The 22275-nt window shown below is 54.3% G+C and overlaps 1 protein-coding gene across 10 annotated transcripts in view; it reads right to left on the bottom strand.

The window, feature by feature from the left end:
- Positions 1-21386, bottom strand: part of MYOCD (myocardin) — a 484310-nt gene extending 462924 nt beyond the window's left edge. For 5 of the 10 annotated variants that reach the window (XM_084982870.1, XM_084982866.1, XM_084982869.1 and 2 more), the window contains exons 1-2: positions 11208-11430; positions 10703-10887 (exon numbers count right to left, since the gene is read on the bottom strand). The gene's annotated coding sequence lies outside the window, so the exon portion shown is untranslated. Of the gene's footprint in view, positions 1-4009; positions 4198-10702; positions 10888-11207; positions 11431-20800 lie in introns of those variants that run through there. The other 5 variants (XM_084982867.1, XM_084982875.1, XM_084982876.1 and 2 more) reach the window with 4 other exon arrangements.
- Positions 21387-22275: the final 889 nt, after the last annotated feature.

Raw genomic sequence — 22275 nt, 5'->3', positions numbered from 1 at the left:
AAACGGACACCTTCCCCGGCCCCAGGTCAAGGACTACAGCCCTCTCACCCCTCTGCTGACCCCAAAGCACCTCTAAAACAATCCCCTCCCGGCACTCGCTAGCCACCCCCCAGCCCCCACTTTATCCTCCACCTTCACCATCTGGCCCAATGACAGCCAACTCATTTTTCACCATCAGGCATCAAGAATTACCTGACTGAGAACAGACTTGCGCTTGCCAACGGGGGAGGGGCTCAGGGGCAGCTGGAGTGAGCAGACAGAGGCTCTGCTTCAAGGAGGAGAGAAGCAAGATCCAGTGCCGAGCTCACAGAACTACATTCAACGTCCCACACTGAACCCGTTACGGCAAAGAAAGCATCTGTCGACACGTAACTGAATGGCTTCGCTGTACAGCAGAAGTGAACACGCTATCAACTACACATCAACTACAAAAATAAAAATTAGGGGAGTTCCCGGGGTGGCGCAGTGGTTAACGAATCCGACTAGGAACCATGAGGTTGCGGGTTCGGTCCCTGCCCTTGCTCAGTGAGTTAGGGATCCAGCGTTGCCATAAGCTGTGGTGTAGGTTGCAGACGCGGCTCGGATCCCGCGTTGCTGTGGCTCTGGCGTAGGCCGGTGGCTACAGCTCCGATTCAACCCCTAGCCTGGGAACTTCCATATGCCGAGGGAGCGGCCCAAGAAATAGCAAAGAGACAAAAATTACAGAAGAATGACCTGGCTGCTCGATGTCTGCCTCAACGCCACATTTTGAGCGGGGGTGTATATTCAGCCATTAGGAAACACTGTAAAAGGCTTTGAAATACGCGAAAGTTTCCTGTCTTTTCAAAGGCCTCGTACACCGTTCCACATTACCTAACTCTGCCAAAGTCTGTGCCTTTCACTGTCGCCGAGCTATTTTGCCACTAAGCTGTGGGAGACAGATGGTTAGTAAAGCCAATGATTCTTTTGGGGGGGGGGGCTTTTTGCCTTTTCTTGAGCCGCTCCCACAGTATATGGAGGTTCCCAGGCTAGGGGTCTAATCAGAGCCTACGCCAGAACCACAGCAATGCGGAACCCGAGCCGCATCTGTGACCCACACCACAGCTCACGGCAACACCGGATCCTTAACCCACTGAGCGAGGCCAGGGATCGAACCCGTGACCTCATGGTTCCTAGTCGGATTCGTTAACCACTGAGCCACGACGGGAACTCCAAGCCAATGCTTCTTGAACCTGTAAATAGCAATAAATTTTGTCTGAAGATAGACCTGACTGCTGCCCGTTTTGCATCTATTAGAAAAGTTCCGCATTTCAATTGCTTCCACAGGTTTATGTTCTTCGCCTTCTCCTTGGAGCCGATGTTTTCCCCTCAGCGGTTACTCCGCTCCTTCAGCAAGTTAAATAAAGTCTCTGATACCTACTCACTTTCCTTCTGTGGGTCATCGTGAATTTTTCCCTTTCTGAACCTGTGTTCACACGGCTTATCAACCTCAGGTCAGGGATCCGACGCAGTACAGAACTGGGGCACCTGAAGGGCGCCCAGCCTGTCACCGACAGCCGAGGGGCAAGGTTTCGGGGAGCGTGAACCGCCAAGGCGCTCCAGCCTGGGAAGCACACGAAAACAGCCGACATCCACAAGCCCCCCAAGTTTGAACAAGCACCTCGCCCCTGACACCACCCAAATCCAGAGACCTCGCGGGCACCATGCTCTGTGCCAGGCCTGGGGCAGCCTCGGCAGCCCTGGGGTCGCAGTCAAGGAGATGCGGTGAAGGACCCTGGGCTCTGAGATGGAGCTTCTCGCCCCAGAGAGAGGCGGCCCAGGGCAGTTTGAGTCATTTGCATTCTGCAGGGATTCCTAACTGAATCATTCAGTAATTCATAATTATTCAGTAATTCAAAATAATTTGTAATTTCAATCAGGACAGTATTCCCCCACACACACTCTACTGGCCGTGGGAGAGAAAACAGAAGGGATTCGGGCTCTCGTGAACTTGAACGTGCTCCCGGTGAAGGTGGGGACTCTGGAAGGCCCGCCCCCACCTGCTCTTCCTCTGACCCTCCTCCCACCCAGGTTCCCCCCTTATGGGGAGATGAGAATCTGCACACGGCCTGGCAGGGGGGCTGCAGACGGAATCCTGCCTTATGAACAGACCCCTCGGCCACGCGAGCCAAGGGGCACAAGCCAGGTACCAGGAACAAGGCCTTAGGGTCCTTTAATAGACAGGCCAGGGGACCGCCCTTCGTGGGCCGCACGCCGTGTGATCGCTGGCCCTCAAGGAACGACAGCGCCTCCCCACGTTCAAGGGGCTTTTCCGCTCCACTGTGCCCTCCTCCGTGGGCGCTCACCTGCCGGGAAGAGCGGCGTCGCTGCCAAGCGCAGACTCTCTGGATGCCTCAGGAGACCGGTACTGACAGCAGGTCAGGAAGGCCCCAGGGAGGCAGGGGGACCTGCACCCCGTCCCTGGACTCCTTCAGGGCGCTCTCCACCCATCTCTCCCAAGACCCCTCCCCCTGCCGACTCGCAGCCCTTCAACGACTCAAGGTCCAATTTGACGCTCAGCAGCCCTTTGAGATGCTGTTGGTACCCACAGGCGCAGAGCATCCACGCCGAGGACAGGCTCACCCGCGTGGCACAGCAGCCCTCTTGGACGTGTGCCTTCCCCCTGCCGGTGAAGGGGGTGACGTGGGGTTCCTTTTGGAGCCTCACTCAGTCCCCCAGGTCCCTCCGCTCAAAGTGGAGACCCAGCCCTGCCCCCGTGAGACCACAGCCGAGAGCAGCGGCCTTCTCCCAGGCACCCTTTCATCTCCGGGTGGCATCCAGACTCTGAAGTGGCTGTCACGTGCCCTGGGGACTTCGTCACACTCCTTGGCCGTTTTCCTCAAACAGGGAGAGGCAGCACAGGGCTGAAGGTCCGATTCTGTGCCGTGGACTCAAACCCTGGCCCCGCCGCTCCACAGCCCTGTGCTACTTGCCTAACCTGGGATCCCGAACCTCTCGGCCTCAGCCTCCCTCAGAGAACGGAGTTAACAGACAGAAAGCTTTACAGCAGCGCCTGACACCCGCTCCACTCTAGGACTGCACAACTCTCAAACTGCCACATCACGTGACACCTCTAGCTCCGCCCCCCCCATTTGAGCCGATTTTCTCTTAACAGGGACAGGCCAACTCGGCAGGGAGCCCCTGTCTCTAAGACACAGAAGCCACTTCCTGACAGAGGGAGCTGTGCAGCTAAGCTAACCGGGGCCCTGGGGTCAAGAGTCCATCTTCCAGGGACAGAGCTCCCCATTGGCCAACAGGATATGGCCCCCATCACCCACCAAGTCTTCCTCTTCCGTGTACACAAAGCCACCTGGCTTACTTTGCTAGTTCATTTTACTGTACATTGCTTTTCCCTTCATTTGGCTAGGAATTCACTGAAGAGTGACCACATTTTTATGGGGCTTTATCCATGAAAAAAATTCATCTAGCTCCAAGTGCCAATTACAGTGCTGTGAAAAGAAATATATGTTTATTCTTTCCTCTCTTAGTAAGCAGTCTACAGGGGGGGATCTGATGGAGTTACTCAGATACACCGTTAGACACCTGGGTTCTATTTAAAAAAAAAAAAAAACCACACTTTGTATGTAGGCCTCCGGCTTCATTCTGACCTCAGGATACAAAATGGCTGCTGTGCCTCCAAGCATCACAACAATGCTCCAGCATGAAAGGCTTTTGGGGGGCAGTTTGTTTTTAAATCAAAAAAGCAAATGATTTTCTGGAAGTCTTAGCAAGAAAGTATCCATTTGTATCTCACTGGCCAGAACTTTGGATCAGGGCCCTTCCTAGCCCAGCTGCTTGCCAAGCGGCATGAGCTGATCTTGACTAGTTTCAAGACCCAGGACGAGGCTCTTCAGCCATGACTCAGAACAAGGTTTTGCTAAACAATATCTCTGAATCTTACCTCTAAGGACGAAAGCCTGCCCTTTCTGGGATCAAAGCTTCTCCACGGCTACGCATCCACTGTAACAGCTAACATTTATTAAGTACTTACTAAATGTCAGGCACTGTTCTCCGGCGGTTACATGAATTCTCATTTAATCCTTCCAACAACCCTGTTATTAATCCTGTTTTACAGAAGAAATCCAAGTGCAGAGAAAAAACCAAGCAGTGTTCCATGGCTACACAACGAAGGCGCAACAGCACCAAGAAGAGGATCCAGGCAGACCAACCAGAGAGGTCAGGACCACGGCTGTGTGGGGGTGGGGTGGGGAGTTGGTTTAATGAATAACTAATTGGATCAATGAGTGCCCTTGCCCAGAAACAGCCCTAACCTGCCAGGGGCTTCCTGTGCTGGGTGACGTCACCGTTCCCATCCCCCCTGGCCTGGTGGGGGGAGGGGGTCGGAGCAGTATCACATGGACAGGATTTATGTCAGTTCATTGTGCTCTGAGGGAGAAGAAAAAAAAAAATCTGATTTTCTTGCTGAGTTTCCTCCGTAACAGAAACTAAGGCGTCTGAACTTTATCAGCAGACTTCAGTAAGACAACTGTACATACACGGGAGCCTTGGGCCAAAAAATGAACAAAATGCAAAAGCACGTCCAGACTTCAGCTCAATCCTTGAAAATCCTGGTAGCAACGTCCCAGGCCCACTTGAAAAGGAGGGGAGTGGGGGCACGGGGTCCCCACAGATACGGTCCCAGCCCGGGGCGAGCTGGACAGCTACGCAGGTCAGATGCCAGACTTGCAAAGGGCAGCAGAGCGATCCTGCCAAACATCTTAATATTTTGTCTACCCGCCACAAACATCTAGACTGTGAATAAGTGATTGAATCGTTCTGGTCTCCTATCGAGATGTGGCACTGCCCCAACTGGAGCTGCGGTCCCAAGAACTCCCAGAAAGTACACAGCCTCTGCCTCTGAGGGGAGACCCGGGACCAGTCCACGCAGCTGTAACTCCGTTTGCTAAGTATTTTCAACATGCCTCTCTTCTGTAGGGTTGCCAGAGTTATCAGCACACACATCCGGGACGTGCCATCCACCGTGAACCTCAGTTACTCGGTCGACGCGTGGCTGAAGGAGACCCCCGCACCCCTACCGGGATGTGCTGACACCGCACGTCTCCTCCCGGGGCGTCTGAAATGCAAGGTGGACTGAGGAGCTTGAACTTCATCTGGCGGTCCTCCCTTTGGGGACACACAAGCCCCGTCACTGTGTGTTTGTCACTGTGCTCCACCCCGGCTGTAAAGACAGGACACTCTCTCCTTGTGTTCTCAGACAGATACAAGAGAGAAGAGCACTTCGGGGGGCCAGCAGGGGACCAGGACCTTTGCCCCGGCCCCGTCACTGACGGGCGGGCGGAGCTTGGGCCGGGGGTCCCGTGCAGGGCGACAGTCTCAGGACGCACCCTTCTTCCATCACGTTCCACACTCAGCACTGACGGTCCCAGCCCAACTGACACCTTAGACAGGTGAGGGACCTGGAGTCCTGACTGGTCCCCGAGTCTCAGGGTCGGATGCTTTAAGTGGTGATGCTGGAATGTGCCCTTATTTTCTCTGCACACAGAAATCCAGGTACACACGGCTAAGACGGTCTCACCTCCACAGCTTAGAAAGGATGTGCCCCACGAGGAGAAAGGGAGGATGAAGGCAACTAAGGGAGGAGCCCCCCCGACCCCCAAGAGCCTTCGAGCCTCATGGGCGGCCTGGCCCTGGGCAGCTGAGCCTGGGAGGAGCCCCGGCCTGGGGCCAGACCACCCAGCAGGCACACGCCTAGAAACTGCTGGAAGGACTTGCAAGCTGTCCACCACCTCCTCCCCAGCCCCTTCCACCAGCTCAAGTCTGCACTTCCGCAGGCTCTCCCTGCCCTTTCTGCTGCTCGAGCTGCTAGAACAAAGTGTCAGGAACATTCTCTCACTGGCTCCTCAGCTGCCGGGAATACCTAGTGTTCTGAGAACACTGCCAGTTGGCACAACGGAGTCAGATGCTCACGAGGGTCGTGCACTCGCGAGGTGGGCCGGGTCCTCTCCTCGTCCAAGACAGAAGGGGGAGGATGAGGCGGCGGCCACGCCACAGCCCCTCCCAGCTGTCCGTCTCCTCCAGGGCCCCACTCCCTGCCGGACCCACGGTGGCTGGAGAAGCAGACACCTGCGGACTGACAACTACAAGGCAAGTGACCCAACAGCAAGCAGCCAGCAAGCCCTGTAGTCAACAGAAGACGGGGGCTACCTGGGGCCAGGAGGCCTAGAGCGACTCAGCAGCATCCCCAGGGAGCCCAGCAGGCTGTGCCACCATCACGTTCAAAGTCATAAGTGGCCACGACTAACTCTGGGCAGTTGCTTTTCTACAGATAATTTTTACCTCTTCCAATCCAACTGGAAGCAGGAACACACTCATTATTTGCGTGAATGAGGAGGGTGTGACAACTGCTCACTCCAAAAGCAGACACAAAATCCAGCCACAGCCCCCAGTGGTGTTCCCTGGGGACAGAGCAGCCTGGCCCTCCTCAGACCCTGCAGTTAGAACCCCTTGTGCAAGGACGGGGGGGCACCAAGCTGGAAGCCGGGTGGAGGGAGCCCGGAGAGCTGGAGTGGGGACACACACACACACACACACGGGGAGCCAGCTGTTCTAAGAGTCAGACGGCGACAGAAATTTTCCTTTTTCCTTCACTGTGAGCAGAAAGTAGTCCTCGGGTTCAAAAGTCACTTACACAGTTTCTTGTTCAACCACATTTCACTGGGACGGAGAAGGCTGTTACTTTCTGGTTCAAACCCACCAAGGGACGACTCACAATAGCCAAGCCATGCCAACAACCCAAATGTCCATTGACAGAGGAGCAGTTAAAGATGTGGCACAGACACACAATGGACCACCACTCAGCCACACAAAGAACAAAACAATGCCATTGGCGGCAACATGGATCCAACTAGAGCTTACCACACTCAGTCCATCAGAAAAAAACAAATACCATGCCACATGTCGAGACTTAAAAGAGCAAGTAAATTTATATCCCAAACAGTAATAGACCTACAGATGTGGAGAACAGACTTGTGGTTGCCAAGAGGAGGAAAAGGATGGACGGGGAGTTTAGGGGCATCCGATGCCAACGAGTCCATGGAGAATGGATAAGCAATGAGGTCCTGCTGTACAGAACAGGGAACTACAGCCCGTCTCCCTTGGGACAGACCATGATAGAAGAGAATGAGAAAAATGTACGTATGTACGACCGTGTCGCTTTGTGGTACAGTAGAAATTGACACGACACCGTAAATCACCTCTACTTAAAACCAAACCTGAGGGATAAGGGGCACGTCTCCTCTCCTGGGGAGGAGAGGACCAGCCCTCGCAGAGCCCGGGCTGTGTCAGCCTCGCTGGCTTTGTCCTGTCTCCTTTCAATGACATCCTGGATGTCAGGGGTAAGGGCTGAAGTGGGACCTTTACCCAAGTCACAGTCTGCACTCCCCTTGGATATGGGCTACTGAGCATCCCAGACAGAGCCTGGAACCAGGGGCAAGTGGGGGGGTGGCGAGAGGCCCCCCGGGTGCAGCAGGATGCAGGACACGGTCCCAGGCGGTGAGCAGGATACCTGCTTCAATGTCAGCAAGGCACTGCCCTGAAAGCAAACAGCCTTCTCCCAGCAAGCCTGCACCCTAAAGAGACCCTTCTATTCCTTTGGTTTTTTTCCTCCAGCTTTGCTCTCGGCACTCAGTATATCCCCCCAGTCTCCATGGCCTTGTTTGCTGTTCCAGAACCACACGAGACAAGTGGTCTGGGGATAACTGGACATCCAGTTTCCTTGACCTTGAAGGCTCTGCCCCAGCTGGTGCAGCACAGCTACCTGTCATCTCTTTGCCCATCAGCTCCATTGCTGCCTCCTCTGGGAGCCTTCCAGAAGCATCTCTATTTAGTGAGGCACCCTCAGTGTCTCCATCACACCCCCTACTTTGTGACACAGCGTCTCTCTGAAGTTAGTCTTATTTTTATTGCTCATGCACTGTCCCCACCCCTCAGAATGCAGCCTCCACTAGAGCAGGGGGTGGGCCCGCCCGTCTCTTCTGTCACTGTATCCTCAGTCTCGGCACAGTGAGGGTAGACGAATGGTGCTGGATGAATCATTCAACCTTGATTCACTGGTGATGAGTGGATGGCTAACACCTGATTACAAACACCCAGCTCCAAAAACCAGGGAGAGGCGAGACCTGACGCATCTGCTGTGGGATGGAGCCTGCCCCACACAACGTCTGAGGTCTCAGCTGATTTCCCTCTGCAGCTGAGACCCCTGTTCTGAAGCCCGTGGGGCCGACCTCAACCTCTTTGGAGGGGGCCTAGGGGACAGTCCTACCCCCTCTGGCTGGCAGAGACGGAGCCCGTCTGTGGTCCTCCCCTCTCCCACGCTATCAGCCATCCGCAAAGGCACCCACGAGGCCGGGAGGGGAGGCAGCTCCTCCAGCTGCCGTGGTGGAAAGCCAAGCGCAGTTTCCACCATCCAAGCATGACAGGGGCACAGGTGAGCGGTGCCGGGCAGTTGGAGCCCATCCTGGGAGACTGGAGCCAGGGGCGGAACTGAGGAGTTACGATCACGTCCCCGCAGGGTATAGCGATCACAGCACCGAGAAAGGCAGGCGAGCGGCCCTGGGGGCTGCAGAGCTGGTGCCCACCGCCCGAGTGCAGGGGACGGAAAACCGGCCTCAAGACCTCGAGCCCAGCCCCCGGGTGTGCTGCGTCCCAGATGGGCAACGGCTCCTCCCTCAGCTCCAGCCCTGGTCCAACAGGACCTGCTGCTCCGGGCTGAGAGGCGCAGATTTCACGTCTAAGCATTCTTCCCTGGCTTATTCGGAATCGCAGCATATACACCATTAAAAGGCAGGAATGCCAGGTCGGCAGCATCATCGCATCCCACCCCAGACATCACTGTGGTTCAAGCCCACCGACAGCTGTGTCGATCTCCCTTTACCCAACTGACACCTTCACAGAAAGCCCCATTCAAATGCTACCCTGCTGGGGTTCGTGGCTTCTTCCAGGGGTTACAGCTCTACTCTTACTGTTCTTGTCATAGGAGAAGCATTTAATTGTTTTTAAAAAGGAAAAAGAAAATGTGGGAAATTTTAGTAAGAAAGGAACATTTCAGAACCTCCAGAACACCACATGAGCTCAACTTGGGATGGGTCCGGATACATGAGCTTGTGCCGAGATGCGTCCAGTCCAGAAATTCGCGGTGCAGCCCCACCAAGACGTCCTTCCTGCTACACACGCCAAGCAGGTTGATGGCAGCCTCTGCCCACGTTCTCACAGGGATGCAGGTCAGAGGCTCTGCCATCTTGTCCCCCGAGGTCTCAACCCCTGGCTTTCAGAGCCACCCCAGCAGGGGAAGAACGCACAGACCTGGTTCCCATGCACCTGTGCTTCAGACACGGCACTTTCTCTTCAGCTCATTGGCCGGAAGTAGTCACATGATTCCACCCCAACCACGCGAGGCTGGAGTCTCCTCCTCCTTTGTGCCCATCGAGAGGGTAATGGAACGTGAACATAAGGGCTCTGCCACAGGGTCCAGCAGGTGGGACGCAGCAGAGACTGGAGTCTAGAACCGCTCTTCGAATGGTCATGACAACCAGTCAAATCCCTTCACCAATCAAGGGCGTAAGACAGGTGTGTCCACCCAGAGCACGCAGCCTAACAAGATGTTTACCCGAGTTGTTCTCTAGGTTCATGCAGTCAGCTGCATCTACTCTGAGCTGCTGAAGACAGAAGAGAACCACTCACCCTCTTGGGGGACCTCTTGACTTGAGGGGCTGCTATCACCACCCTCAGAAACCTCCACCCTCGTCACACCTGCATAGGGTGATTACAGCACCTTTGTTCCAGTCACCGCCCCCCCATGTCCCGAGCGCCCCCACGCCATTCACGAGGCTTTAGGAGGGTGAGCAGAACCCCCCTCTGCAGGGCTGGTTCCATAAGAGCATTCTGGATGTGTCTGGCCTCATCCACGGTCAGGATCAGGCCACATACACACATCTGTATCCCCTTTGGTCTCGGAGCATCCACCTAGCCCTGCTGTCACCTGGGGCCAGGGGAATGCCTGCAACACCAGCACCCCCTGCCTAGACGGCGCAGGCTTCGTGGTACCAGGAACCCAAGAAGCACGTAGAGGGTGCTGAGCAATATCCTTAGTGTCTAATACCCCAAGGGCCCACAGCTGCCAGGGACTCGTGTTCATAGTCATTTGTTTAGAACCACCAGGAGACCATGAAAACAAGACAGGATTAGCCAGAGGCCCCACCTGCGACAAATATCGTTGAATTGGGCGCACAGGTCACAACTGCAACTCACTCCCCCATCCCCCCAGGTAAGAACCCATCCCACATGGTCCCTGATACGCCTTAAGTGGAAAGAAGTGAGTGGACCACCTGGAATGAAGTTATCAAAATGCCACCCTGGTGAGAGGGGGCAAGGTGCCCCAACTGGGGGGGAGCCGTTACCGAGTTTGAAAGGTTACCATGACTGTTCATCTCCAATGCAATTGCACATTCCAGGCCGGTAGCAAGCAGTCCCTAGAAGCCTCCCGCTTTTCTTGAGTCACAGCAGGAAGGACAGAGCCCAGAGAAGACAGTAGGGTGGGAAGGGCTTGTTTTCTGATGGAGGCAATACTGAGTAGTTATGACATGCAGACCCCAGCATCAGCACCCGGGCCGCCACCAAACCGCGAAGGCGAAGCAGACGTGCGAAGGTTACATCGGAGATCACCTACCTCCTTGCATGTGGCACTTTTTTAACTGCGGTTTCTCCCACTTTCTAGTCTCCCTGCGCTTCGAGGCCAATTCAGGGGAGACTTTCCTTTGCTCCTCTCGCAGCATCCGCTCTGCAAGGCAGCTTCCAGCGACGGTGAGGTGGAAGCAACTCTCGCCAACACTGCGTTGCACACCGATGCAGGAGCTGGTGGATGCAAAGGAATCTGATGAGCAGAAGCGCGTGCAAAGGCCGTACCCTAGCCGCAACACGGCCCCCCTGGCCCGGCGGCCACTGCAGCCGCCCACCCTGGGCAGGGCGCTATGCCCAGCACCAGCTTCAACGGGTTTTGCGTCTTTGAATAAGTTGCTGACTCATCAGACACAGCACCGCACCTGTGCAAGATAGGAACCCACGTCGCTGGGAGGACCCAGAGCCAAGAATCTTCAGAGACCTACTGCCCGAAAAGCCCTTTACAGAAACCCTCAAGGAGGAAAACCCAGCTTCCAGTTGCACGAATAGTTTACCTGGACGGATTCGCAGACTCGGCCCACCAGCTCCCGGACTAAGTTCGCTGGGCTGATGCGCAACAAGCCCAAATGCTGAGGCACCCCGACGTGCAGCAAAGGCAGAATTTAGCCGCAAAACAGCCAGAAAAGGCGAAGCGAGACCAGACCGCAACTTCAGCTCTCAGACACCAGCAAGGGTTGGGGATCACTCAGAGTTGCAAGCATGATGCGCAAAAGGCGCGAGAAGGCGGACACGCGCAGGCGTTATAAGCCCCCGCGGTGGGGGGAGGAGCCTGGAGGCCCGCGCATGCCCAGTTGCAGAGTCGGAGGTACCATCTGGTCTGAACAAGCTCAGCTTGGACTCGACTCAGCTGCTTTCAAGTTCCTAGGAAACCATCGGGGCGGCATCTTGGTGTTAAGACCCTTGTAAGACACAAGTCTTTTAAACCACCCTGATTAGTGACAGCAGGTGAAATGGATTTAACCCACGGGTTTCACTTCCAAGTTTGAAATTCCTCTAAAGCCTTAGGTTTCACCCCAAAGCCTGGATTAGGAGACAGAATTGAGCCCTGTCTCCTGTCTCCTTGCGGGTAGATCTGGCATTAAAACTCCTGCTTGTCTCAGATACTGGTGCCATAGTCTGGAATACTTTTTTTTAATCTTACTGGAGTGTGGTTGATTTACAACGTGTGTTAGTTTCAGGTGTACAGCGAAATGAATCCGTTACGTACACACACATTATCTAGTCTTTTTTCCCGTATAGGTTATTACAGAATACTGAGTGGATTTCCCTGTGCTATACATCAGGTCCTTGTTAGTCAGCTCTTTGATGTACTTCACAGCCGTGGGTTTGTCAATCCCCCGCCCATTGGCCTCTGTGTGCTGGGGCAGCCCTTGCTGGGTGACCGGGGCAGGGCGTCCCGCTCCTTTCCCGTCTGCGCCTCGTTCCCACGGCGTCCTTCCTTCTCAGACCAGCTACTCCCAGAGCCGCCGCGGGCTCAGGCTCTGCTTTCAGGGGGCCGCAGGCTGAGGTCAGGCGGGAGGAGGTGTCCCGGCTGCCCCTTGCCATACCGCCTCCTCCCGCGGTGCTGCTCCGCACTCGCATCCAGGGGCTTCCACAACCCAGCAGCCGCCCAACCCCAGCCTTTCCGTTCCAAGCCGGGCTCCTTGTGTTCTGCCGTTTCTTTTCTCGAGCGTTTCGCCCCCCACCCCCGTATCAATCCATTCTACTTTCTCCCTTTGTGTCCGTTTCCTGTGGCTGCTGTAACAAATCACTACACACTTAATGGCTTAAAAACGACCCACACGTATTATCTTACAATTCTGAGGGTCAGAAGGTCAAAATGGATTTTCCTGGGCCAGGAGAAGAGTTAAAGGTCACAATGCCTCCAGCAGCAGGAAGGGAGACGGTTTCCCTCCCCTTCCCAGGTTCTAGAAGATTTCTGGATCCTTGGCCTGTACCCCTTCCAGTGATCGGATCACTCCCACCTCTGTTTCCATCTTCACATCTCTCTGACCCTCCTGCCTCCCTCTTCTGTCTTTTAAGGACCCTTGAGATGAGGCCAGGTCCATCTGAATAACCCAGCACCAACTTCTCATCTGAACGAAGTGTTCCTTCATTGCAGCTGCCAGGTCTCTTTCAGCCACAGGAAGTAATATGGTCACAGGTCCCAGGCACTAGGACTAGGACGTCTTGGGGTGCACTGTACTCCCCCCCACACTCTGCAAACTTAGAGCATTGTTTTAACAAAAAAGAAGCCCCGGTTCTCCAAAACCTTCCTCTTTGCAATTCTTATCCTGGTAGATCCCCGCTAGGAGGGCACCTCCTCTTTGGGAGGGATTCACAGCTACCCCGTTAAAAAGGCACAGCAAACATGGTCAAAGACAGCACCTCCGCTCCCCCCAGTGTGTGTGCAAGGCCCTCTTTTAGGAACTAGGACAGCGTGTTTACACGTGAACATGTGAACCTGCAGGCAATTCAAAGGCACATTTTTACGGAGAGGATTTTTGGGGTTATTCCAGCCCAGAAAAACAACACGGTGTTATTTCTTCATATGTTTCCAGGAATTGGGATCTGATAAACGGCCACTGTTTTCTCCTATGGTTGAAACAACTCTCAAGGTCAAGAAATTTGGCTTCAGATTTTTTTCTTTTGTGGCAGCAGAGTCAGAAAACAGCCCCCACTTTGCGTATCAACATCTTTCATCCACGTGGAAATCAGCCGCAGAATCACAGAACTGAGGCCTGAAAGCAGCTGCGTGGAGTTTGTCCGCTTCGTTTCCCAGCGAAGCAGACGAGGGCCCAGGAGGAGACAAAGCCTTTGCGTCCAGCTACGACGGGGGGCGTCTGCTTTGCCCGCCTCTCCTCCAGAAGGAATCGTCCCAATTCTTTGCATAGTTCTCCCACCATTCTCGCCTTCATCCATCACTTTTTTTCTAGGCTTCCTTGACCTTCTCGTAAAGGCCAAGCCTTCCACACGGGACAACAACAGCAGTTGAGGTCTGGCCGTCAGAGCGTCACCCCCGCCACCTCCCCCGCCCCGCACCACACACAGCTGTGGAAATTCCTCCTTCCAGACCACATCGCCTGCCAAGCCCAGGAGGCGGAGAAGCTGCAAGGTGACCATGTTTCTCCCTCTCTCTCCGCTCAGATTCGAAGGGCGCGTGGAGAAGCACGTATTCGTTTTATGCATATGTCCCTCTGCAGTAAACTGCAGAGGCCCAAGCACTGGTCCACAGGAAGCTGTGGTACCCGAGGCCAGGGGGGCTGCAGGGCCTCAGGCAGGTCCACGGGTCGCAATGAAAGAAACTGACACGTGCATATCTGAAGCTGGAAATCTGCTGCAAAGACACATGGGAAATTCCCTCATCAGTGAGAACTGGCTCTTGCTTAGTTCCAAGCCTCCATGGTGCTTTGTGGTACAGGCTTCTCTTCTAGCCAGTCAGAGGCGGGTCCCCCACCCCCACAAAAAAAATGGAGTTCTCATTGTGGTTCAGCAGATTAAGGACCTGACATTGTCTCTGAGAGGATGCAGATTTCATCTCTGGCCTTACTCAGTGGCTTGAGGATCTGGTGTTGCCGCAAGCTGTAGTGTAGGTCGCAGATGTGGCTCGGATCCGGTGTTGCCCTGGCTGCGGCACAGGCCTCAGCTGTGGCTCCAATTCAACCTCCCTGGCCTGGGAACGTCCACGTGCCACAGGTGCAGCCGTAAAAAAAAAAGAAAGAAAGGTGGGTTCCATCTTCACCACCCACAGCGTGACCTTATCTAACGTCTCTGCATGCACCCACATTGCTTTGCTATCTGCTCCTCCCGCCTCACTCTCCCCACGAGAGAAAAGCTGCATAGCCTCAGGTTTTCATTTCAGCCCACATCCGGCTCATCCTCAGGTGTGCCTCCCTCATGGTGCTAAAGTGGCTGCCAGAAGCAGCAACCGGGGCTCTATCCTTCCTCATTCACATGCACAGAGAGAGAGCCACAGGCCACAAGAGGGCGGATCTTCACACCACCTGAGCCCTGGGTACCAAAGGCCAAGGACAGAGGGATGCTCTGGGCTGACTGGCTGATGGGAGGGAGATGGGCTTTCCTGGACTGGCTTCCTCCACGCAGGGCTCAGCCCTGGAGTGCCAAACAAAACGCAAGGCAGACACACAGCGCGGTGGGAGGCTTCCCCGAGGAGTATGTGGCAGCCACTGGGCGGGGGGGGGGATGGATGTCAAGTGCACAACCAGGTCAAGTGCACAACCAGGGACATCCATCCACAGCAACCTGCCCCCATCTGCTCCCAGCACCACCTCTCCCCTGAACCCCACAGCAGCCACACAAATTTCAGGCCAAATTATTAGGCCATGCACCTATATACTGTATCTTGCCTCCCCCCCCTCCTCTTTTTTAAGGCCGTACCCGCAGCATATGAAAGTTCCCAGGATAGGGGTCTGATTAGAGCTGCCTGCACCACAGCCACAGCATCGTGGGACCTGAGCCCCATCTGCAACCTACACCACAGCTCACGGCAAAGCTGGATCCTTAACCCACTGAGTGAGGCCAGGGATAGAACCTGAGTTCTCGTGGAAACTAGTCTGGTTCATTACCACTGAGCCACAATGGGAACATCCCGTATATTGCATCTTATGTAGCCTAAATTGTTTCAAGCCAAGAACTGCTTTTCCAAGACTTCTGTTGTGGACTGGAAATTCTGTTACAGACTCTGCTTTGGCCCTATCTGTGCTGTTCTTCTTCAGTTGTGCAGAATCTTCAAAGAACTTTTCCCAAATTTTAAACCACAACCTCAGGGCAAACACATCTTGGGTCCGAAGGGTTTTCTGTAGCATCCCAAAATGCTTCTTTCAACTTGGAATCATTAAAAAAAAAGAAAAGAAGACGTTGGTTTTAATGTAGAGAATTGCTTTACAGGGAGGAGAAACTTTGGGCTGCGTTCTGTCAAGCCAGGGATAAGTCAAAATAGATCTGGACAGTGTGTTCAGATTAAAAAAGAAACAAAAGTAGGACTGGCTTACGTGTTTAGGGGGAGAAAAGTCAAAATGCAACTGCAACTAGAGGTAAAGCTTGAGGGTTTACGTTTTCCAGATTTCCACAGTGTTAAAAAGTGTTCTGGAACTCCTGTGTAGATTCATTTCTCCCCTGGCTTTGGGAAGTGCGATTACTGAACTAAAAAGTCACCGCATCTTTCTCTGGCAACCGGAGGGTATAAATACTGAGCTGGGGGAGAGGCATTTAATCGGTTCAATGTGTTCATGCACTTTAAAAAGTATGATCAGTTTCTGTTCATTACTGGAATGTGGGGACTAAAGCGCTGCTGTGGGCGGGCTCACCTTTTCGTGTGGCAAACAAGGAAACTGACACGAAGACGAGGCGAAACGGCTCGTCTCCACGCCCAGGGCTCGGCCCCAGACTCTCAGCTCGTGTCCGCGGCGTTCCTCTGCCGATGTAGGTGTTCTCCTCGTGGGGGCCTTTGGGGAGCCATCGGCTCAGGAAAAGCCCATCTCAGGTAAGCTGATCTGGGCTCCTGGGTGGACCTGAGCTAAAAGCTTGACGTGTTTGGTTTCTCCCGACACACTAGGCTCCCACGTCACGAGGGGCTTTGTAGAAACCCAGGGGATGCACTGGGCGGGAGGTGGGAACTCCGGTCCTCAAATGAAGTTCTTCCACTGCACACAGAGACTTTCTAACAGTTTCTCCAGCTCAGCTCCATCCTTCCCCTTTATAAGCCCCGGCCCTGTGCTTGGAGAAACGGAGACCACACTTCACGAGTCCTGAAGGAAAAATCCTGCCCGTTCCGAGGTCCAGAGGGAGAGCTTTCTGACCCCCAGGTCACTCTGGGGCTCTGTCTCTGAGGAGTGGAAGCCCTTCGCAAGCAGGTGGCGGGGCTGGACCAGGCAGGTCAGGGAGGAAGGGGACGCGAGCAGGCCTCCTGGATGCGTGAGGCTTGTCCTGTGCCCAGAGAGCAGCCCGAGAGCAAAGCTATGCTCAGGGCTGGGACTGAAGGAGGGCAGGGCTGTGCCCCTGTCTGCACGCCCGGCCGGCCGAGCCAGGGAGGAGCCGACGGGGGTGAGGGAGGGGGAGGCAGACTCGGGCGAGGGGGGCACGGCCGCAGGGGGGAGGTTGGAGGGGCGGGCGTCCTCGAAGGAGGAAGTTCAGCCAGGACTCTGTGGAGGGACCTGGGCCAATGGAGCAGAGCAGAAGCAAGGGTTAGAGGAAGCAGAACCGAGGAGAAGAGCGCTTTCTGATGCTTTTTGAGACTTCACCCCTTTTGCTTTTTCTCCCTGTGTTCCGAGTTGAATTGTGTCCCCCACCAAAAAAAAAGATAGGTAGCAGCCTTTGTCCGGGTGTGTGTCTTTTGAGAGCTGCACCCGCGCATACGGAGGTTCCCAGGCTAGGGGTCGAATCGGAGCTGTAGCTGCCGGCCTACACCACCGCCACAGCCATGCGGGATCCAAGCTGCATCTGCGACCTACACCACAGCCATAGCAATGTCGGGTCCTTAACCCACTGAGCGAGGCCAGGGATCGAACTTGCAACCTCATGGTTCCTAGTCGGGATCATTACCACTGAGCCACAAGAGCTCTGAACCCCCAGCACCGCAGGCGACCTTACTTAGGAAGAGGGTCGTCGCAGGTGTCATTCGTTAAGTGAGGTCCAGTAATGACCGGGTGCCTTATAAGTGGGGAAACTGGGCCCAGACACCACAGGGAGGAGAAAGACAAAGACGCAAACACCAAGGAAAGACGTCGAGGGACCACAGGCCAAGGAACACCAGGGTTGAGAGCAGGCGGAAGAAACGAACACGACCTCCTTCAGAGGCTTCAGAGGGAGCTCGGCCCTGCCGACACCCTGAATTTGGCCTTGCCGCCCCCAGAACCGTGAGACAGTACATTTCTGTGGTTCCAAGGGACCCAGTTGGCTGTTCTTTTTGGCAGCAGCCCTAGAAAACGCACACGCACTGCTTCGATGGCTTTCAACTCAGCCCATCGCAGGCGAGAGAAACACAGGTACGTCCAATCAGTCTTTAGGCTAATGACGTCCTCCAGCCAAAGTCAACCAACCAGACACGCGCTGTCCCCACAGGCAGGCTCTGTCCTGCCCTCTGCCATTTGGACGCAGGACCTCTCTGGGGATGCGAAAGGGTGGGGCGCTCAAGCTCGATCTTTCTAAAGGGCTCTTTCTTGCTCAAGTCTTTTCTCGCCAGCGCTCTGAAGCCTCTTCTGTTCTCAAAGCGGTGGAAAGAGTCTGAGAGCTGCACAAGGTCTCAGAAATTCCTGATGAATATCTGTATCTGGTGATTTGTCACCTCTGTTTGAAAGTTCCTATCTGTTGTATCTTGGTGCTTAAACAAGACTTTCTTTCAACGAATGTTGAAAGATTAAAAGACAACAGAGGCTTGAGAACATGATCAAGGAATGAGAATCTGTTTTTTTTTTTTTTCTTTTTCGGCCTCACCCCCGGCATATAGAAGGTCCCGGGCCAGGGATGGAACCCGAGCTGCAGCTGCAACCTGTGAGGTTCATCCAAACCACCACAGAGACAATGCTGGGTCCTTAACCCATGGCACCACAGTGGGAACTCCAAGAATCTATTTTAAAAACCAACAAAAGAGATTTGAAAACAGAACCAACCATAATTTCTGGAAGAAAAAAGTAGCTTAATTGGAATGAAAACCATGACGGCTGTGCAATGGGGAAGGCTCCGCTGCCCAGGGCAGAGCCCGACAGTCTCTCGGGGGGTGAAGAAGAGGGTGGCTTAGTTCCCTCTCTCATAAGAGACTGAGGTGGGCATTCGGGCCACTAGGTCCTTCGGGGGCCACAGGTCTCCTCCCTTGGGTTTCTCAGTCATCGCTTAGGATGTTAGACTTATCTGGTCACAGGCACAGGTGACAGAAGAGGTTTTTCCCCCATCCTCTTTGAATTATTCTTCTTATGAAATACTCCCCAAAATGAATTACTCGAAGAATGGGTTACGTGCTTAGGGACTGTGACAATGTCAAGTTGCTACGAAGGGTCACATGCTCTTCGCTCTGGTTTTTGAGGCGTCCCACTCTAAACCCTAATGGTTTATGGGCCTTTGAGCAGCACGTTTTCATCTCACGAGAAGGAGACAAGGTCTGGAGGAGACACGCCGGGGTACACAGCACTCCCCCCCCACGCCCCCATCTGACCACAGAGCCGTCTGGAACCCGGCACGGAGCTGAGCAGCTGTCCGCCAGCTACAGTGCCGCGAATCCAGAAGAGGGGAGGATGGGTTACTGTGTCTGACGCGCTGTCTCCATCACAGATGGGTTACGAAGCATCTTGGACTGCGTGCATCAGAATGTCAGTGAGCTGAAGGAGAGAACCGAAGAAATTATCCAGAAGACCCTCCCGAGACAAAGACATGGAAGGATGAAAGACATGCTGTGAGGCTTGGAAAGGGCCCAACAGGACAGGGAAGAGACAATAGCCAAAGCAATACAGACCAAGAATGTTCTAGAATTGTTGAGAGGTTCACGAAGCACAGTGAACCCCATGCCGGGCACTGCTGCAAAGGCTTTATGGACTAACACACTGACTTGACCCAGCAACGCTGTGGGGAACGTGTAGTTAGCGTCACCATTTCACAGAGGAGGCCACTCAAGGCTCAGAGAGGTTAAGCAACTTGCCCAATGCCACACAGCTAGCAAGGAGCAGAGGTCGGCTCCCAGAGTCTCTTACCACAATCCTCTATTCACTCTTGAAAAATCTGTACTGTTTTAAAAAAAATAACAAAGGCAATGCTTTACGAAATATACTGAACATTTTAATTTATGTCTATTTACTGTCAAACTTTCTCTAGGTCAATATGACTAAAACTTAAAACCTTCTCTAGACCTAAATAGGACTCCTTCCCAAAGATTAAATTCACACTCCTGGGAAATACGGCAAGACTGGTGTACATTTTCATAAATCCCTCCCAGAAACAAACGCCCCCCCCCCAAATAATAAAAAGCCAAAAATTGGAGAATTTGTTCACAGAGAAATTGAGAAGCAGCTGTGGCTGCGTCCTGCTTGGTTTCTTTTTCTTTTCTTTTCTTTTGGCTGCACCTGTTGCACAGGAAGGTTCCCAGGCCAGGGAATGAACCCAAGACCCAGATCCTTAACCTGCTGCGCCACCAGGGAACTCCAAAGTACTGCCTGTTTCCACCCGCTAATTAGAGAGCCCACGGAGGCAGGTCCCACTTGCACCTTTGTTCTCAGTGACCACACGGAGATGCCACCTTCCGTGGCCCAGGAGGGTCCGTGGTCAGGAGACCACGTGCCCCAAATACCAGGGACAGAAGCACAGGACGGCCTCCTTCCCTCTCAGTTCCTCTCCAGCCCGAGCTGCCACGCAACAGCGAGGGGCCAGGCCTCCTAGTCCGACTCCCTTACCAAGAAGCTGTGCAACCCCAGTCAAGTCACTCTGCCTCTCTGGACACCAGTGTCCTCACCTGTCAGTGAGAGGCCTGATTTGCACCAGCAGTTTTCAGACCTTCCCCAGACCCGGGTCTTTTTCTCCTCACAAAACCTGAGCCAGAAGCTGCACAGATGCCAAGAGAAAGCAAAGCCACGGGGGCGGGAGCTGAATCAGAGTCAGAGCAGGGCAGGCCCTGCCCGCCCGGCCCGGGCTTCCCATCCTGACCCAGAGACTGGGCACGAAAACCCTTCGGACTCCGCCGAGCAGTTTGGAAACCACCAGCATCTGTGATTTCTGACATCCTTTCCCGCTGGAATAGCTGATGGTTATCTCGGAAGCCGGACAATGAGTTCTGCTCTCTGCTCTATTCTTTGGAAAAGAACTGAACGGAGGAGTGGGCGGGAGGAGACGAGGAGAGGAGAGGGGGAGGGGAGGGGGGAGAGGAGAGGAGAGGGGAGGGGGAGGGGAGGGGAGGAGGGAGAGGAGAGGGGAGGGGAGGGGAAGAGAAAGCAAACTGAACTTTCAAACAAGAGCTGCAAGTTACGACTGCCTCTGCTTAGTGAATAATTAACATGCGCTAACTAAATAAGACATTTATTAACAAGAATTATGTAGCCACATCCCCTTTACGCCCCATCCTATTAAAACGTCTCGCGAAGAAGGAGCCCTGGGCGGCCACGGGTCTCACCTGGGGAGCAGGCGCAGGGGAAGCCAAGAAGCCCATCCTGGCAGGTTGCTGGTGACAGCTCTGGCTTAAAGCAGACACGCGTGTCAGCATCTCATTGCTCCACCTGAAAATTTATGGCCACCCTCCGAGTACGTGAATCTGAGGAACACCAGCAATCTGGAAACATGGAACGGGAACAAAAAGCCTCTTTTGTCTCGAGGGCAACAAAATAAAAAGCGTTTCTTTTTTCGGGCCATAAGAAAAGAATTACTCCCTCTAAGCGCCCAAGCTGACATTTTCACGAGAAAACAAATTGGGATGATTTCATTTACGGCTTGCAAATGCTGAATGACCTGGAGAGGGAACGAGAGCGCATCTCCCCCGACGGCTCCCCCCTTCCTGGCCGCAGCTGTGACCTCACCCTCGCCTTTTTCTCTTCCCTATATATCCCTCGGGTGCCTGTGGCCTTCTGTTTATTTATTTGGGGGTAATTTGGAGAGCCAGTATTGTGTCTACCTGCCATGTGCTCTTTCTCAACGTCAGCAGCAAAGTAATTCTTCCACTGAAACTGCCCGGGACTCGTAGGACGACAGCGCGCCGAGTCGGTGTTGCAGAAAAGGGCTCGCGGCTTCCGTCTGGGAGGAGCTGTCCCCTCCCGCGAACCCTGGGGCCCCTCACCACCTGTTCCGCTCCCCTGGTCCTGCTCTCGGACCCTGCATCCGATCCGAGATCTCACCGATCAGAGAGGCTCCACGCTCTCCTCTAACTTTCGTCCACTACGACCAATGCAATTGTTTTGCTTGTACTAAATTATAGCTAATTGGCAATGGTGTGCCAATTTCTGCTGAACTGCAAAGAGACCCAGTCGTACCTATACCCACCAAAGGAATTTTGACACCGCGCTTTCTTCGCATTCAGAACGGTTATGTTACATTGGCCTTCAGGTGTTCTTCGCGGCTGGGTTTGAAGTAGGGCTGGAGTGTTTATACCCTTGGGCCTGCATCGCAGGGAAAAGACGTGCTGCCGGAGCGGATCACGGTGTTTCTCTAACCTCTCCTCCTCCAGGCACCTGCTCTTCCGCGGCCCTTTTCCGCTCCGACTCATCCGCGGCGGTGCCCTGCGCAGTGTTTCATTCCCCGCGCCCTCCAGCGCGCTCATGACCCCGGCTTCTTCTCTTTTTTTCCTTTTTAGGGCCACAACCGCTGGGTCCTCTGCTGCCCCCAAGGTTTTCCTCCGGTCACAGACATGCATTGGGCAATGCTGGATGTTGGCTCTTGCTTGGTCTACCCAGGGGTGTCCCTGCAAGTTTTCGGGCGAAAATGGCACCTTCCATTCTTTTTTCAGAATGGTTCTTAGTGTCCAGTTACACCATCCTCAACACCAGCGGAGTTCTCACGGGCACAGGCCGTGACACGACCTCACGACTGCCACTGGGCCGGCAGCGAGGGTGGGAAGACTCGGGCCAGATCCAGAAAGGCGAGTGTGTGTCTTAAGCC

Source organism: Sus scrofa, chromosome 12, assembly GCF_054392235.1.
Source record: "Sus scrofa isolate SSC_HxYL_T2T_F1_AM1 chromosome 12, Sscrofa_HxYL_maternal_Yorkshire_Landrace_v2.0, whole genome shotgun sequence".
NCBI classification, from domain to species: domain Eukaryota; kingdom Metazoa; phylum Chordata; class Mammalia; order Artiodactyla; family Suidae; genus Sus; species Sus scrofa.
Note: the sequence above shows the minus strand (reverse complement) of the source record. Positions and strands in the feature narration are given on the sequence as shown.